The 18,834-nt window shown below is 34.7% G+C and overlaps 1 protein-coding gene across 4 annotated transcripts in view; it reads left to right on the top strand.

Annotated features, from left to right (window-relative positions):
- The window catches only part of TENM1 (teneurin transmembrane protein 1), a 774,232-nt gene that overhangs the window by 343,101 nt on the left and 412,297 nt on the right, over positions 1-18,834 (top strand). The window lies entirely within an intron of this gene.

Genomic DNA, 18,834 nt, shown 5'->3' with positions numbered 1-18,834 from the left:
CTGATTAAAATCACCCTCACTTGATAGCAAATAGTATTGATTTTTCTGGATGGCATTTTATTTTGACTGAACATTTATTTATTTGCTCCAGTAGTTATGCAGTCTAAAAATGTAAATTAACTTAAGAAACATATATTTTGTGGAAGAACTATTGCTAGAACAGATAGCATATTATGGTTAGAAAAAAAATTCTATCCAGATATGTCACTAATAAATTATTTTCAGGTTTAACCAAATTTTCTAATTAAAGCAGAATTACCCTCAAAGATACAATGAATATCATTCTGAGAGGTATAATAAAAGGGATTTAGATGTTCTTATAATTATAAATATTAAACTAAGTTTTACTTATTCTGATTTATTCAAAATGTGGACAACAAAATAGTTCATAATCACTTTTTAAAAGAGTCATAGAACAGGGAATGATAAGTAAACAAACATATATTTTGTTGGGAAGGCACTGATAATGTAAACAATAGAGGATCATAGCTTATATTGATGTTCACAAGTAGGTCTTTTATGTTTTTATCATGCCATCTGAATTAATTTGAACAATGCTTCAATTAAATGTGGATAATATTACCCTATCATATAAAAATGTGTCTCTTATCTCAAACATTTTAGAATAACTCAACATGTGTTTTTATTTAGTTTGTAATAACCTGTAATGAAAAATAATGCTAAGAGAATGGAGGTGGGGAATGAGAAAATGCTGTAATACCAACATGATTTTAATATGGAATTATTCAATACAAGGAGTAATTTGAAAAGTTCAAATACATTAGAAGCCTTTTTAAATGTTCTCATTTAATTATGAGACAAAATCTTATCTTATGGGTTATCTTTTATTAACTTTTACTGTATATAGAGAGATAATGTTTGAGACCTAAGACTTAACCCCAAGTATAAACAAATATTAAGCTCTTTATTAATAGCTTTATACTGAATTCAAACTTATGTTTCTACATCATTTATTATAATGGCCACTCTTGGATCAAAAATTATATTACAGCCTGACCAGGCAGTGGCGCAGTGGATAAAACATCAGACTGGGACGCAGAGGACCCACATTCCAACCCTGAGGTCCCCAGCCTTAGTGCAGGGTTGCTGGCTTGAGCCCAAAGGTCGCTGACTTGAACCCCACGGTCACTGGCTGGCTTGAGCAAGGTGTCACCACTCACTCTGCTGGAGCCCCTGGGTCAAGGCACATATGAGAAAGCAGTCAATGAACAACTAAGATGCCACAATGAAAAACTGATGTTTCTCATCTCTCTCCCTTCCTGTTTGTCCCTATCTGTCCCTCTCTCTGTCTCTCTCTCTGTCTCTGTCACACACACACAAAAATTATATTATATACTGTGAAACTTGATTAAGTAGATTATATATTTATTCATTTTATTACCTTGCCTTTTTTATAAAGTAAACAATGGCATATAAATTTATCATGACAGTAAAGCAATATAGTGTAATAGTTATGATGTCAATTTTTCAGACCTCTGCCACTTATTAGGCATGTTTACCTTGAGCAAGTTATTTAAAATTTTAAGACCTCAATTTCCATAACTGTAAAATGAACTTACAACAATGCCCATAATATAGGGTTTTTATAGGAATGAACAAATTGCTAAAATTAAAGCCCTTGTCATAGTGCCCAAAACTTAATATTTATATTATTAATGTTAAATATCATTATTATTTTTACTGTTATCATCCTTATAATCAGTATTCACTACTAAAAGTCACTGATTCTCAGAATTAACACTTTTGGTCATGTTTCTCTCCCAGCACTAAGAACAGTGTCTGGTACATAACAGCCCTGTTAATAAGTATTTGTTGAGGAAATTGAATTTTACTAAGCACTTTACTTTCATTAGCTCATTTAATTCTCACAACAATCCTTAAAGGTAGGTATTAGTATTAAATATATTTTATAAGTGAGGAAACTGAGACACAGTCAAGGTAAGAGATCATGTAGATGTCACATTGACATTCAGACATCACATCACTAAGAAGTGAGGATCCCAAGCTTTAAGCCAGAGCCAACTAACTGTAGTCACATGCTCTTGAGCGCTAAGCCTTGTGGACCCTCTAGCACTGCAGCAGACTCTGCAGCTCATTCTACTCTCAGTCTACTAAATAAATTCACCAGACAATTTTTTTTTCTTATTAAATTACAAATGATGTAAGATTTCCCAGGCTGTCCATTGCAATAGTGAATGCAACTAAGATTTGTTGATTGGTAAGAGAGAGCTGTTAAAATCATTTACTGTGAAATATTTTAGACACAGAAGGATCAGGCTAATGGCCAGCACAGTAGATCAAATGGGCTCAGCCTGAGGAGATGTGAATGGCAAACAGTGTAACTTTGTTGTGAATTCTGTCATGAACTGGACAATCTGTGACTTTGGATAAATCAGTTCAAATCTCTTCCTTAATTTACCCCATCTGTGCCATATTGCTGACCACCTCAAATGAGTAAAGTAAAAATTTATAAATAGTCATTTGGGTGAAAGATGTCACATAAGAATTGCGACATACAAGATAATTTTTAAATGGCTCTCTGTGTTTGAAATTTTGAAAAGTACTACATTTCAAAATATGAAGCCATTTAATTCTCAACTCTTGCTGAATCTTTAAGAGTCATTTTTTCAGTCCTCCTTCACAGTTGCTGTATAACCCAAGTAAAACCTTTCCCTGAAACTTTTTACTGCTTCTGTTTCCTCTGCAGATTCCTTTTTGCTATTTCATTTTTCTCTATTATCCATTATACATAACCTTTAGATACTAATGGCTGTATGCTGTGCTGCCCTCAATCCACTAGGGAAAATCACATCGATATCAATGGGGCATCAATAGTTACACTATGCATTATGGCTCTGTAAGTGTTCATTGGAAAACAGTAGAAATCCAGCATGTGCAAAGTTAGAGCTGAGTTGTTCAGGCAACCAACACCATGCCCACATATACCCCTCTATACCATTTGGGTCAGCAAGAGAATAATTCTTTTGAATAAGTTTTGAGGTCATAAAAGTTGGTGAAGGGAGGCATGGAAGGATACTGATTATATGAAGATATCACAGAATGGCTATTGCCATAAATCTGTAATGTTTTCCATCTGAATAAAAAAATATGTCCTTATGCTTCATCCTCTCTGATTTTGGCATCAGTGATGTATCAGTGCCAGTTGGAAGCACATTTGCTTTAATTTACAAATAAGCCATATGAGGTAGTAGTCAGGAAGACAGATGACCATATGCCAGGTGTCAAGAGAAGGCGAGGTTAAGGTACTTCATCAATGGTTGTGAAGAGCACAGACACGGCTCCTCTGGTAATCTTTGATGTTTTGATCAAGAGTCTCTACAGTCAGCAGTTTGTTTAAAAGGCAAGAGAAACTCACAGGAATACACTGTGCATGGGGTCAAGTGCCCTGTTACATTGAATGAGTTGAGGAGTAGAGAGTTCTGGCTCTCAACACTCAGTATCATCAGTTAATCACATCACTGTTCCTTTTCTTTTGCCATGAAATTAGTATCAATTTATACTACCTTCAGTGGATAAAAGAAGTGTCCAAATTCTACTACTAAAATAATTTAAGTCCATAAATGTTTTTGCCATAACATACTAAATATCCCACATGTAGAAAGTTGACCAGAATGGATATTAATACAGAATTTGGAAAGAAAGAGAATATTGAGCCCAATTCTCTGATCAAAAGTTTAGGGATGAAATTGATTAAGTGGACGAAGGGACTAGTTCACCTTGCTCTCTATACCAAATTTGATTTTAGTGCTTTCTTCTGCCTCCTTTCTGCTAGTCCAAATTGTCCTACTTTCTGTGGCTGTTATTATGGTGGAGTAAGAAAGTACTGAAAATTATAGGAATAGAAAGAGAGGAGTAGAGTGTGTCCATATTGCCTACCTCACAAATAGAGTGCAAATACCTCTCAATGCAAGGAAGAAATAAAATAGAATGTGTCAAATTTTGATTTAAAAAATCCAAGAATTTAGATTTTTTTAAAAGGACAGAATGGAAATAGAGCTTTCCCAATCAAATATAAAACAACTCCCTGTCAAAAAAAAGTTGACTAAATGTAGATAAATAATACCAAAATTTTCATTCACTTACTAGCAACTTAATTAATGCCTCTGTGCCTCAGTTTCCTCATCTGTGAAACAGGAATACAAATGATTCCTTTTTCGTGGCTTTTCTTTTTAATTAAGTGAAATGAAGCAGATAAAACATCCAGGACATTGCTTAACAATGTAAATAAAAATTAATGATTATTGTTAGTGAAACAGGATTTTTATTAGGATTATTAGTTTGAGACAAGTATAATGAGCATATAGTAAATCATAACATGCACTATTTTTGTTTCCCTTTTTTTCAAAGTCATCTAAGACAGTTTTTCCAGAGCTGGAATGTCTGTTTCACAAGAATCCTCTAATGGGTCTGTTGTTTCCTTCTGCTAGTCTAAAATACCTGTAACTTTGTCTTTGACTAATTTTCTTTTTCCTTGGTGTTTTGACCCTGCATGTGGTTTTGTATTTCAATCTGGAGGCTTTATCAAGGTTGAAATACATTTTCATTAAAATGCATTATAGCTTATAACATTCAAGAAATGACTCAGCATAAAATGCTAAAAAGCATTTTACTTTATCCTGTAGACCATTATAAATCCTTTTGGTGTCATGTTTAATACTTATTACTACTTCCAGTTTGCTCTTATGGACCCATTCATGATAATGATGGTAGTTTCTGCATTAGCATTGACTTTGCCTCCTACCCATGAATCTACCAACTTTCTAGCTATCTGTCTAAGCAGAGATCTTGAAAATGGTGGTATAATTTCAGTCTAATGATAAATCTGCCATCCACGACTTTATCAGAACTCTTCTTTAAAAAAGATTTATATTTTCATCTGACATTACCTTTTGGTGTAATGTGTTCCATAAGTTTTATCCCCACTATGTTAAGTGACACTTTTACCTATCATAAATAAAAGCATAAATTCAATCCAAATTAAGCATACTAAAATCACTGAAAGAACCTGTGTCACATGCAACTAATTTCCAGAACCATAATTAGCACTTATTGGTAAAAGTGAACTCATTTTAATGAAAGGCAAATACTGTACTTATTTTTCCCTGGAATGCTAGCATTTATGTGAATTTAAGACATAGAATAAGAGAGAGAATTTCTTCTGTGAATGAGTAATGGATACTAAGCACCAAGAAATTAGTTTGTTTTCTCAAGAAGAGGCAGTTACCCTACTAAGTACATCCCATTTAACACTTTTATTAGCAGGGAAGATGAAATGAGGCTTTTGTGAAATAAAGGTCAGCTGCAAGGCACAGTAAAGGGACTGGACAGCATGTGAGCAATTTGAGAAGTTTACATACTGAAGAAATTTAGAACAACAAGAATCAATGTTGCAAATTTAGGGGGAAAAAAAAAACTCTTCTTGAGAAATCTCTGCTTTCGAATTTACTAAGTAATTTGAATTCTAGTGCATAAAGGAAATTTTGCTCCTGTTTAACTTACTTTCTTTTTTTTAAACATTTTTTAAATTTAATTAATTGTGTTTACATAGATTCTAGGGATTCTAGGGCCACGCCAAATGCCGCCCCCCTCCCCCTATTCCCTCAACCTCTCCCTTGCCCCCCTTCCTATAGTGCCCTCCCCCCTTCCCTTCAGGTTTATCCCATCCTATCATCCCCTTTTCCCTCTGTCTTCTTTTCCTCTGGTCCCTTTGATCTCTCCTCTGTCTCAATTCCATTCCTCAGTTCTCATTATTCCTTGGATTCCTCAAATGAGTGGGGTCATATATTTTTCTTTCTCTGCCTGGCTTATTTTACTCAACATAATAGTTTCCAGGTCCCTCCATATTGTTGCAAAAGGTAATATTTCCTTATTTTTCATAGCCCCATAGTATTCCATTGTATATATGTACCACAGCTTTTTTTTTTTTATAATAATTTTATTTTTTTAATGGGGTGACATCAATAAATCAGGATACATATATTCAAAAATAACAAGTCCAGGTTATCTTGTCGTTCAATTATGTTGCATACCCATCACCCAAAGTCAGATTGTCCTCTGTTACCTTCTATCTTGTTTTCTTTGTGTCCCTCCCCACCCCCTTTCCCTCTCCCATTCCCCCTCCCCCCCCCGTAACCACCACACTCTTATCAATGTCTCTTAGTTTCACTATTATGTCCCACCTACGTATGGAATAATACAGTTCCTGTTTTTTTCTGATTTACTTATTTCGCTTCGTATCATGTTATCTAGATCCCACCATTTTGCTGTAAATGTTCCGATGTCATCATTTCTTATGGCTGAGTAGTATTCCATAGTGTATATGTGCCACATCTTCTTTATCCAGTCATCTATTGATGGGCTTTTTGGTTGTTTCCATGTCCTGGCCACTGTACCACAGCTTTTTAATCCACTCAACCACTGACAGACACTTGGGCTGTTTCCAGATCTTTGCTATTGTGAACAATGCTGCCATAAACATGAGGGTGCATTTCTTTATTTCAGTCAGTAATATGGTGTCCTTGGGATATATTCCTATAAGTGGGATGGCTGGGTCAAAGACACTTCTGCAAAGAGGACATACAGATGGCCAATAGACAAATGAAAAAATGTTCAACATCACTAATCATTAGAGAAATGCAAATTAAAACCACAATGAGATACCACTTCACACCAGTCAGAATGGCGCTCATTGACAAAACAACACATGATAGGTGCTGGCGAGGATGTGGAGAAAGGGGAACCCTCCTACACTGCTGGTGGGAATGCAGACTGGTGCAGCCACTGTGGAAAACAGTATGGAGATTCCTCAAAATATTAGAAATGGAACTGCCCTTAACTTAGTTTCTCCAAATTAGAATTTTATGTGTACAGTGTGTGTTGTATATGTATGTTATATAAATATTTTAGATCCACATTACATAAGCCTTTAAATTATACTTTCTCTGAAGTGAACATGAATAAACTAAATTAGAGCAATGCTATGAAACAGATGCCAAGTAACCCATTCTGAACTACAGAAATGTAACTGAATTTCATATAGAACAGCCAGAGTGGGAAGTGCCAATATCACCAACAGACGATCTGATTCATCATGATCAAACTAAAGGTGACATTTTACAAAGTGGAGACACATTCATTTGGGGCTTAGCAATATACCTGTTACAGAGGGGTGAAATGGCATATGTTTTGTTTAAAATAAATATATTGGAAAACATCAGAAAGCAAAAATGGAGTATATGAGAGGATGGCAGGAAATGAAGACAGTAAGCAGGAGCAGGTCATGAAAGGCATTTCAGCTATGGTAAGGACCTTATAATTCATTCCAAGAGCAAATGGTGAGTTTTTTATGGTTTTTCATTAGGGCAAGAAAATTATTTCCTCAGATTTATATTTAGAAGAATCACCTTAATGGCTGTATGGAAGTTGAAATTGGCAGGCAGGGTGATGGTGGTGGAAAATCGAAGTCATAAAGCCAAATTAAGGGACTATCCTAGTAATCCAGATGGGTGATAAAGAGAGCCTAAACTTCTGGGATTGGAAGAGAAAATGGAATGGAGGGGGATTGGGGGACTGAGTGAAAAGGGTAAAAGGAGTAATAAGTTACAAAAATCGTAATGGGATGTAAAATAAGCATAGGGAATATAAACAATAATATTATAATAGCTATGTATGGTGCCAGGTGGGAACTTGTATTATCAGAGGAAATCATTTTGTAAATTATATAGTTGCCTTACCATTCTGCTGTACACCTGAAACTAATATAAAATAATATTGAATGCAAACTATAATTTAATTTTTTTTTTGTATTTTTCTGAAGCTGGAAACGGGGAGAGACAGTCAGACAGACTCCCACATGCGCCCGACCGGGATCCACCCGGCATGCCCACCAGGGGCGAAGCTCTGCCCACCAGGGGGCGATGCTCTGCCCCTCCGGGGCATCGCTCTGCCGCGACCAGAGCCACTCTAGCGCCTGGGGCAGAGGCCGAGGAGCCATCCCCAGCGCCCAGGCCATCTTTGCTCCAGTGGAGCCTCAGCTGCGGGAGGGGAAGAGAGAGACAGAGAGGAAGGAGGGGGTGGGGGGTGGAGAAGCAAATGGGCGCTTCTCCTATGTGCCCTGGTCGGGAATCGAACCTGGGTCCCCCACACACCAGGCCGACGCTCTACTGCTGAGCCAACCGGCCAGGGCCTATAATTTAAATTTTTAAAATACATTAATTAAGTAGTATATTATTGGGGAAGCAAAGAAGGATTTAGAAGAGAAAACACACTTGACTTAGTCATTAATTAGACATGGCAAGCGAGAGAACAGTTGTCTGGTTCAGGAACTGAGTATATGGTGATGTTGTTAGACAAGATAAAACATGGAAGGAAGAGGTTTACAAGTGAAGATATACACATAGGTCAGGATATTTAGTTCCTCATTAAATGTCTGGTACTGAAACTTTAGAGGCATCTACTTTTGAGAACACCACAATCTGAGTAGAACAAAGAAAAGAGTGTGAAGGCTGGAACTCTGGGAATACTAACATTTAAGGATATTGAGGACTGAAAATCTGATAAGACTAAGAAGAAACTAAAGAGGCTGGAAAAAAAACATTAGATGGTAGTAATAGAACAGCGGGGTTCCCACTAGGGACCCCAAGACCTGTTGCAGGGTCCACAAAGTAAAACTATTTTCATAATACCACAAAGACATCATTTATCTTTTTCACTGTAATTCTTTCATTAGTGTACCATGGTGTTTTTCAGAGCTTATATGATATGTAATATTACAAAAGATTGCATGCAAAAGCAGATATGACATCCAGCTGCCTTTTATTAATCCAAACAAACATTTAAAAAGATGTTTGAAGACATACAAAAATACAGCTCTTTTTTTCTAATTTTTTTGGCTCTGTAAACTAGAGTTATTATCATAAAATATGTTATTTGTGTTAAAATGTAATGGTTTATACTTCTTAGTCAATAAGTTAATAAATAAATAATTGTAAAAGTTATATTAATTTCTAATACAGTAAATATGGATAGATATAACTAACATCAACAAAAAGTCTTTGCCATTCTCAGTATTTTTTTTTCATCCTCAGTAATTTTTTAGAGCATAAAGAGGCCCTGAGACTAAAATATTTGCAAAGGGCTCAGTTGAGGAGACCAAACACATAGAGTATTTCATGAAGAGGAATTAAGTGAAATAAGGACTATTTTTTGTTTGCACCAAGGGGGGGGGCTCGTGAGACAAGTACAGCATGAATACAGAAAGCATAAGGAAATTATAGTTTCTGATGATAAAATTTCTGAAGTGATAAGCCATAGAATTGAACTTAGTAGGGAAAGAAAACAGGAGGAGGAAGCAAGCTAAAGGCAAGGGATGCAAGAGATGGGTCCAAGTGTCCAGACATCTGGGTGATATTGTATGGTATTTATGTCTGTAAGTGAACTGAATGGCTAGGATGAGATGGTCAGAATATATCAGAATTTTAGATTTAATTTAGAACACAAAAATGTGATTCCCCTACATATTTTAGACCTAGTTACAGAACATAGAAGAGGAGTTATTTACAGATAAATCATTTATTCAGGAAAGGCTAGATTCTTGGCCAGGTATAATCCCCCAAGGTGCTCATCCCTGCCTCAATTCACAAGCCCACCAAAATACATTTTCATGAGTAGTGTTTCAATGAAAGCACTACGTTACATTAGATCCTCCAATATGTGAAAGACCCATGTGAAATTTCAGTTCAAAGTATGGTTTTTCAAAGGCTCCTTCCTTGGTGCTCCGATTGATCTCTATGGAGTAATAATGACCAATTAAGAGGATGCAAAATGACCCACTGAAATTTTCTGTGGATCAAAACTTTATTAGAGTATTGCCAATCTACTTAATGTTGACTTTAAAAAACATTGTAGAGTTAACTTATAGAATAATTGCTAACCATGAGAGTCCCAAATTTCTGACTGTCAGGTTGAATGTACAACAGGAAATCTTTAACAAGCAGAAAAGATATGTGATGCTTGACAAAGAACTCTTGATTCCATTTTATTTCTTTTATATTAAATGATCTTTGTGTCATGATCAGCAAACTGAAGGCTAGCACATGTATATAAAACATCAGAGGAGGCTGTGGAACTCTCAGGTAAACTAGTCATGACTGTGGCCAAAGGATGAATACAAATGTGATTTTGACTGCAGACAATCTGTGCTATTCTACCACCTGGTACAAAAGAGGCAAGTTTTGCATTCTTATATTCACAGTTTCACCAAATCATCTAGCCCAGTTGCTTATGTTATAGACAAGGTTCTTAATCCAACTTTGACTTTTGTTCACTGAAGGAAGAACCTAAGTTCTCTTTGATCTTAAACTTTATTTTTGATTACGTATAAATATTAAATATGGAAAACTCTACACAGTGTATTTTGAGTATGCGATATCTCCAACTATTTTGGAGAATAAAGTAATAAAATTGTGCAGTTAAATGAAAATAAAATTGCATATAGTAGATATAAGATTTTGGACTTTACTCATAGCAAGCAGCCAAGCTAATAATAGTTGCACAATGCATGAGAGAGAGAGAGAGAGAGAGAGAGATTTCAAGAAGTTAAGAACAATTATATTGTGTTATAAAAGTAAATATTTTTTAAATGGACTACTTTTGTTAAAGATGTGTGCTACCTTCACATAGAATCTTGATGAATCCAAAACTGCTGAAGCTATAAAATACTTTGGTAGTTTTCCTACCACCCAGCAGAGAGCCAAGAAGTGTAATACTTTTGACCTTGGTGGTAAAGGTAGCTTCACTAGTCCATAAGTAATTGCAGAGTCAGATCATTTTTGAATCCAGTTAAACTATTAGGCTTTGGGGGTGGTATAAATTTGAAAAATTTTATACCAGTGGGAAAATGTGAAAAAACTCTGCACATGCTCAATCCTACACCTGAATATCATAGCAAGTGCTCAAGAATTATCATATAAAATCTTGCAGAGTTGGCACTAGTTAAGATTTACCAACATAGAAGACTGTGGAAATATTTGAAAGCCAGATGGTCCAAATAGATCATTTCTTTGTCATGCCTAAAACACAGTCTATTCTAAGATAAAACAAAATCCAAACAAACCATTAGTATCTTTGGTTTCTATTTCTGTCTGCTATATATATATATATATGTTGTTTCATTTTGTTTTTAATTTAGTTTCCCTTATCAAACCCTTCCCATGGATTAGCCAGCATAAGTCTCCTTACTGGTAAACACCAATCTAATAATTTGAATTGGTGATATATGAAATGGAGAGACAGGCCCTGGCTGGTTGGCTCAGTGGAATAGAGTGTTGGGCAGTGTGTGGATATCCTGGTTTAATTCTCAGTCAGAGCACACTGGAGAAGCAATTATCTGCTTCTCCACCCCTCACCTTCACCCTTTTCTCTCTCTCTCTCTCTCTCTTTCTCTCTCTCTTCCCCTCCCACAGCCATGGCTCAATTGGTTCCAATAAGTTGGCCCCAGGCACTGAGGACTCTACCTTAGGCACTAAAAATAGCTTGATTGCTGAGCAACAGAACAAGACCCAGGTGGGCAGATCATTGCTGGGTAGATGTCTCGCCTGGTGGGTACTCATGCAGGAGTCTGTCTCTCTGCCTCCCCTCCTTTCACTTAATAAAATTAAAAAATTTTAAAAAATAAATAAAATGTAGAGACAAGAACCCATCAACAAAGGGAGAGGGAAACTAAATTTTAAAAATAAAGATTCAATTGGAAATCAAGATCAAATACATGAATATACACAGTTGTATCTTCTTGATTTTTTTTATAATACTTGCCTTCTTTCTGGGTAAGCATCAAAATTTGCAACCCATGTAATAAGATAATTCACACCAAAGTAAAATGGCTGTAACAAATAAAATGTCATATATCTCCCTAAGATTATTTGCATTTTAACTACAGATAGAGTTCTAAGTCAAGAATAGCAAATTTGGAACACTACTGTCATCACTCTCCTATCCCAGACCCATAAAAGATATAAGTAATCAAATGCCACAAGACATTCTTTCTTGTTCAGTGTGGAATCTACTCAGAAGTTGGAATATATTGACCATCACTACTTCACTACTCTAAGCCAAAGAAATGAGGATTTCATTATGAATTCTTATCATTAGAAGTTTAAGAGGAAGGATTATGTAAAGGGAAGGAAAACACACCTGAAAACACAACATAATCACCTTTTCAGTAAATCTGGCTCTGTTCTCAGCTGCAAATGGTAACCCTAACCATGGCCAACTATCTCATAGATGCATGGAATTTAACATTAAAAACACTGGGCAGGAGACTAATTTTAAATGAATGCCTATACGTACCAAGTACATAAAGTCCAGGTGTATGTACCTACATATATATTATATAAATGTAAAAGTAGATATTCTGAGTTCCATAGAATAACTTTGGCCACTTCAATCCAATCTCTCCATATTACCCTCCCAAAAGAAATTTAAATCAACAAAGAGAGCAAGTGAAACTACACATAACCCACTTCAACAGCATAACTAGGAGACTGAATTCTACACACTGTGAATTATACATAGGTAGGAAAATGAACACCCCCAAACACAGAACTAGGTCTGTAGCCCATGGCAGAGCCAGCAGTCAGAAAAAGACTAAATGGATAAAAACATATGAGAGCTGGAGTCTGATAAAATAAAACTCCCATTGAAAAAAGTTCCACCATTGACAGACAGCTACTGAGAACAGATCTCAGACCTGGGACTTGAGAACGCTGGTACTGGAAATTGTAAAGAATGCTAGAGTTTTTGAAACTAGATTTGGTAGTCTTGGGAAGACCCAACTTCTGAAAGTGTAGGCACATTGACTTGGAAGAAGTATCCTTCAGAAGCTTGATGGGAAAGGGAAAGAAGGAAGCAAGAGGTAGTATTTCAAGATCCTCCAGAAATAAATGTGAATCACAAAATTAAGGGCTATCCCAGAAACCTTATCCAAAAGGCATCATTGATTTTTAAAATTATAGTTTATTAAGAACTAAAACCTAGCAACATGATAAGCCACCCAAACTTCTGACTCCCATATACATATAATTTTTCCTGCTGACCCAGGAAAATAAAATATCTCTGAATAAACATAAAACTTGTTAACACAAATTTCTGTAAGAAGAAAACAGAAAATAAGAATCAATCATTTCAACTGATGCAACACCTTTCCAAATATCCTCCCTCAAAGCAGAAGAAAACTGCAATGAAACTCTCAGTCTTAATTAAATATCCTTGAACAAATATTTGAAGATAGGAAAAAGAAATTCAGATGATGAAGTTTAAAACTCAATAGAAATGTGCAAAAGGAAGATGCAAAATAAGAGTTAACTGAACTCAGGAAATAATTTTTTTATTTAAAAAATTAAATTTAACAGGATGACATAGATCAATAAGAGTACACAGGTTTCAGGTGAACATTTCTATAGCATTTGAACTGTTGATTATGTTGTGTACCCATCATCTAAAGTCAGATCATTAAAATAAAAAAAAAGACAAAACCATCTTGAAAATGAGGACTGTACTGAAAGGAAACCAAGAAAGAAATGGTTGAAAATATAATGAGGTGCAGGGATGAAAGGCACTAAAACAGCAACAGCAATCGAAGTTGAAATAAAAAAAACAGTTAAAAGAGATCTGAGAAAGCGATCAGTATAGAAGACAAGCAAAGAAATCCAGACTGTATATAATTGCAATTTCTAATAAAGAAAATAAACAATAAAATTAGTACTTATATTTAAAGCTAATCAAAGAAAACTTCAGAAACAAAAGACCTGACTGCAAGTATTGAAGGGAAAATTCAGAAGTACCTTAGAAAACTGATTCGAAACAGTCAACTTTAAGTTATATCCAAAGAAAAATATTAGACTTTAATAATAAAGCAAAAAGAGGAATGTCCTGGGACTTAGAGTGGGAGAAGTCATTTCCAAAGGAAAGAAGATCAGATTGGGTTGGCTGGCATCAGACATGACAACAGACAAAGCAAGCTAAATGTAAAGCTACATTTTCAAATAATTCAAGAAAAGAAGGGTGAGCCAAAGAATTTATTTAAACAAGTAGTCTTACAATTATGAAGGGTCTAGACCAGTGGTAGTCAACCTGGTTCCTACCGCCCACTAGTAGGCATCCCAGCTTTCATGGTGGGTGGTAGCGAAGCAACTAAAGTATAAATAAAAAGATAGATCTAACTATAGTAAGTTGTTTTATAAAGATTTATTCTGCCAAACTTAGCTAAAATCCGACATAAAGTACTTGGTAAGTAATTATTATTATATGCTTTAACTTGCTGTAACTCTGCTTTATAAATTTTATAAAGTAAAGTTACTTCCCTACTTTATAAATCACCATTACTATGGAACAAGTAGGTGGTTAGAAAATTTTACTACTAACAGAGATACAAAAGTGGGCGGTAGGTATAAAAAGGTTGACTACCCCTGGTCTAAAGTAACAGTTTTAAACATGCAATAACTCAAGGAATACTGTACTCACAAGCTCTACTAGACTTGGAGTCAGCAAAAGTTTTCTACGTTTGCAGGCCATACAGTTTCTTTTACTATTCAACTTATAACCAGGAGCAGTCCAAGAAAGTATGTAAATGAATGAGTGTTACTATATTCCACTACATTTTTATTAATGAATACTGAAATTTGAGTTTCATAAAATTTTTACGTTTCCTAAAATGCTATTATTCTTTTAAATTTTTTTCAAACATTAAAAAATGTAAAAGCTATATATGTGTGTGTGTATATATATATATATATATATATATATATATATATATATATATATATATATATATATATATATATGCTATTCTTAGCTTGCAGGCATAATAAAAACAGGCAGTGGACCAGGATTGGTCAGGGCTTGTGGTTTGTTGATTTATGATTTAGAGGACAAGCTTCATCCAAATAAGAGAATCTTGGCAAAAGGACTACTGGTGAGCATGAGATCTACTTAATAATAGATTTGATATTAAAAAAGAGGTGGGTATCAAGATGGAAAATATATCAATTGATTCTATTTTGATGAAGTAGTAATAATGAAGATAAACCTGAGGAGAGCAGAAAAGGGAAAAGTAAAATAAACTCACTGATTGTCACATATAGAGTCAAAGAATATAATCTCAAGCTGACAAATCAAATAGTGGAAGGTCAAGCAAGGAGAAGGGGACTGAGGGATTAGACAAGGTAGTATCATAAGGGCAATGAAGAGAACAAAAATACGAACCTTTTTAGATACAAAAGAAAGTTTAAAAAAACCAACTACATAATAAAATTAACATAATGCTATAAATATAACATTGAATAATATGATAGAGTTGAGACCATGCGTATCCCATCATGTCAATAAATGTAAATGAGTTAAACTCACTTATGAAAAAGAAAAGCTTCTCAAAATAGAGCACAAAGCAAAAGCTAATTCTATGCTGCTACAAGAGACACACTTGAAATTAAAGGAGTCGGAGTCCTGGCCAAATAGTTCAGTTGGTTAGCATCCTTCCTATACTCAAAGGTTGCAGATTTGTTCTCTCTTTGGGGTATATATAGGAAAAGATTGATGTTTCTCTCTCTCATTCTCCCTTCTGCTTTCTCTAGCTAGAAATCATTTAAAAAAATTTTTTTAATAAAAAGAGTCAGAAATGGGTAAAAATTAAAGGATACAAAAAAGGTTTATTCACCATGTAAATGAAAGCAGTACAAAAGAAAGACTGTCATCTTTATATCAGGTAAAGTAGAATTCAGGCCAAAAAACCATTAAACACAACAAAGCAATGACTATCTGTGCACAGAAGTCCTAACAAATATCTTTCTTTATATCAGAAACTACAAGGGATGCAAGGAGAAATAAAAACAACTAATAGCAGAAAATTTTATCCCACCACACTCAGTTCAAGGCAGGTCACAGAGACATAAACTTAGTAAGTATATAGAAGACCTAAGAAACATGATTAGTAAGATACAGGCACACCTCATTTTGTTGTGCTTCACTTTATTATGCTTCTCAGATATTGTGTGTTTTACAAATTGAAGGTGAGATTCTCCACAAGCAAAGAGATCACAGCTTGCTGAAGGCTCAAAGGACAGTTAACACTTTTTAGGAATAAAGTTTTTTTAAAATTATAGTATGTACACATACATTGTTTTTTAGACATAATGCTATTGCACATTTAAACACTACAGTATAGTGTAAACATAACTTTTATGTACACTAGGAAACCCAAAGAAAATATGTAAATTTTCCCCTTCAGGTCGTGCAGTGCATAAAACATCATTCTGGAGTGCCAAGGTTGCTAGTTCAGTCCTGGGACCCCTGCTGGATCCCAAGTTCACTGGGACAACCTCTAAGTTAGGGGTCCCCAAACTACGGCCCACGGGCCACATGCAGCCCCCTGAGGCCATTTATCTGGCCCCGCTGCACTTCCGGAAGGGGCACCTCTTTCATTGGTGGTCAGTGAGAGGAGCATAGTTCCCATTGAAATACTGGTCAATTTGTTGATTTAAATTTATTTGTTCTTTATTTTAAATATTGTATTTGTTCCCGTTTTGTTTTTTTACTTTAAAATAAGATATGTGCAGTGTGCATAGGGATTTGTTCATAGTTTTTTTTATAGTCTGCCCTCCAACGGTCTGAGGGACAGTGAACTGGCCCCCTGTGTAAAAAGTTTGGGGACCCCTGCTCTAAGTCATCAATTTGAGCCCCAATCAGAGCACATATGAAAAGCAATCAAAGAGTGGACAACTAAGTGGAATAATGAATTCATGCTTTTCTTTCTCTCCCTCTCTCTCAAAGCAATAGAATTTTAAAAAATGTATATGTGCATTGCTTTATTGAGATATTGATTTTATTATGGTGATCTGGGACCAAAACTTGCAATATCTTCGAGGTATGCCAAGATGTTATGGCTATGTATTGAATTTAACACCCTGATAATAGAGAATACATCTTCTTCTTAATTGCTCAGAGAACATTTCCAAAATCTGATCATATATTAGGTCACAACAGGAACCTCAGTTAGTTTCATAAAGTAAGAATAATACAAACATCATTCTCTGATCAGAGTGACATGAATCTAGAAATTGTAAAAAAAAAAAAATTAAAAACAGAAAATCCCCTTGCACCTGAAAATTTAAAATATCTTAGTAAGTCTTGTGTGAAAGGGGAAATAAAACTTAAAATAACAAAATTTCTAAGATTTAATGATAATGAACATACCACATGTCAAAAGTTATGGAATAGAAATAAACCATTTATAACAGGAAAGTCATACACTAAAAAATAAAAATAAAGCTTAAAATAGTAAACTAAAGGAAAGTATACACATACATTAACAAAACACATAATAAAATTTTAGAGTTTTGTTCTACGTGTTCATATCCTTGCTCTGTACCCTGAGAGCACTTAAAAACAATGACACCTAAATAGTAATGAGCATATTTAATACCCAAAGTTTGATTCCTAAATACATTTTTTACTGAAAGCTCCTTGGAGAAATGGCTTTTCCTAGGTCTGTGGCAAAGAAAGTAAGTAAATGGTAAGCGTGGACTATCTTTTACTACAAACAAGGAAGTGTTCACACATGTCAAAACGACACAGCAACGAATTTAAAAGGGCTTGCACTGGCCCAATTTGAGCATTAAAAAAAAAAAAGGTAGTGGATTATACATTGAACAACAACAAAAAAAGATTCTGTGAGTCTGTTGTAGTACTAAAAAAAATGATGGGCACTAATTTCTAGAAATAGACATGAATTGTATTTTAACTCATTTAGGTCCCCTATGAATAGTCATAGTATCTTTCAAATTAGCTATTACTATTTATAATCTATTTATGAGAGGACTGACACTCAAGAGAAGTTAAGTCGGTTGCCCCAAATTGCAGAGTTAGTTAGTGGAAGAGGCATCCTATTACTCTAGCTTCTATAAATGAGCTTATGTAATAAATACAGTTTTATAACTTGCTTTGCAAACATATTATTATTTAATATTTTTTCTACAGTATTTTTAGTGGCAATATTATCCTCTATCATGCAGATACAGGCAGTGACTTGATGCCTAGTTGCTAGATATTGAAGTCCTTTACAATATTTTATATATGTATATGTATATATTATATATACACATACACATCTATATGTTTATTTTATTGATTTGAGAGAGAGAGAAAGAGAGAAAAACAGGAACATCAATCTTTTCCTGTATGTACCCTGACCAGGGAGTGAACCAGCAACCTCTGCATGTTGGGACAATGCTCTAACCAACCGAGCTATCCATTTTGATCAGAAAATGATATTTCAGGGTTTTAGCTTGCATTTTTTAATTACTGCTATGGTTGAACATTTTAAAATGTCACTAATAATTTTCATTTCTTCTTCTATGAATTGTCTATTGATATATTTTCCCCATGTTTCTATTAGAATGTTAAGCTGATATTTATTGATTTATAAGAACATTTATATACCGATTTTTAAATAAAGATTTTAACATAAATTCCATATTTAACACTGAACAAAAAGAATCAAAATTACAGGGAAAAAATAGAAACTGAGAAGCTGCCATATTCTTTTCCCATGTCTTCTGATTTCCTGGCAAGACATATTAAGAAATATTAAGAAAATTTTAGGCCCATTTTCAGTAATTATATGAAGTTCAGTAAACTTCCCACATCCTACCTTTTCTCCAAAGCAAAACCTGAATCTATTTTAAAAATAGAAAACAAGGCTTTGAACAACAAAGTGATCAACTTGAACATAAATGCCAAGAA

The sequence above is a fragment of the Saccopteryx leptura genome, chromosome X (genome assembly GCF_036850995.1).
Source record: "Saccopteryx leptura isolate mSacLep1 chromosome X, mSacLep1_pri_phased_curated, whole genome shotgun sequence".
NCBI lineage: Eukaryota > Metazoa > Chordata > Mammalia > Chiroptera > Emballonuridae > Saccopteryx > Saccopteryx leptura.
This window is presented reverse-complemented; position numbering and strand designations above follow the sequence as displayed.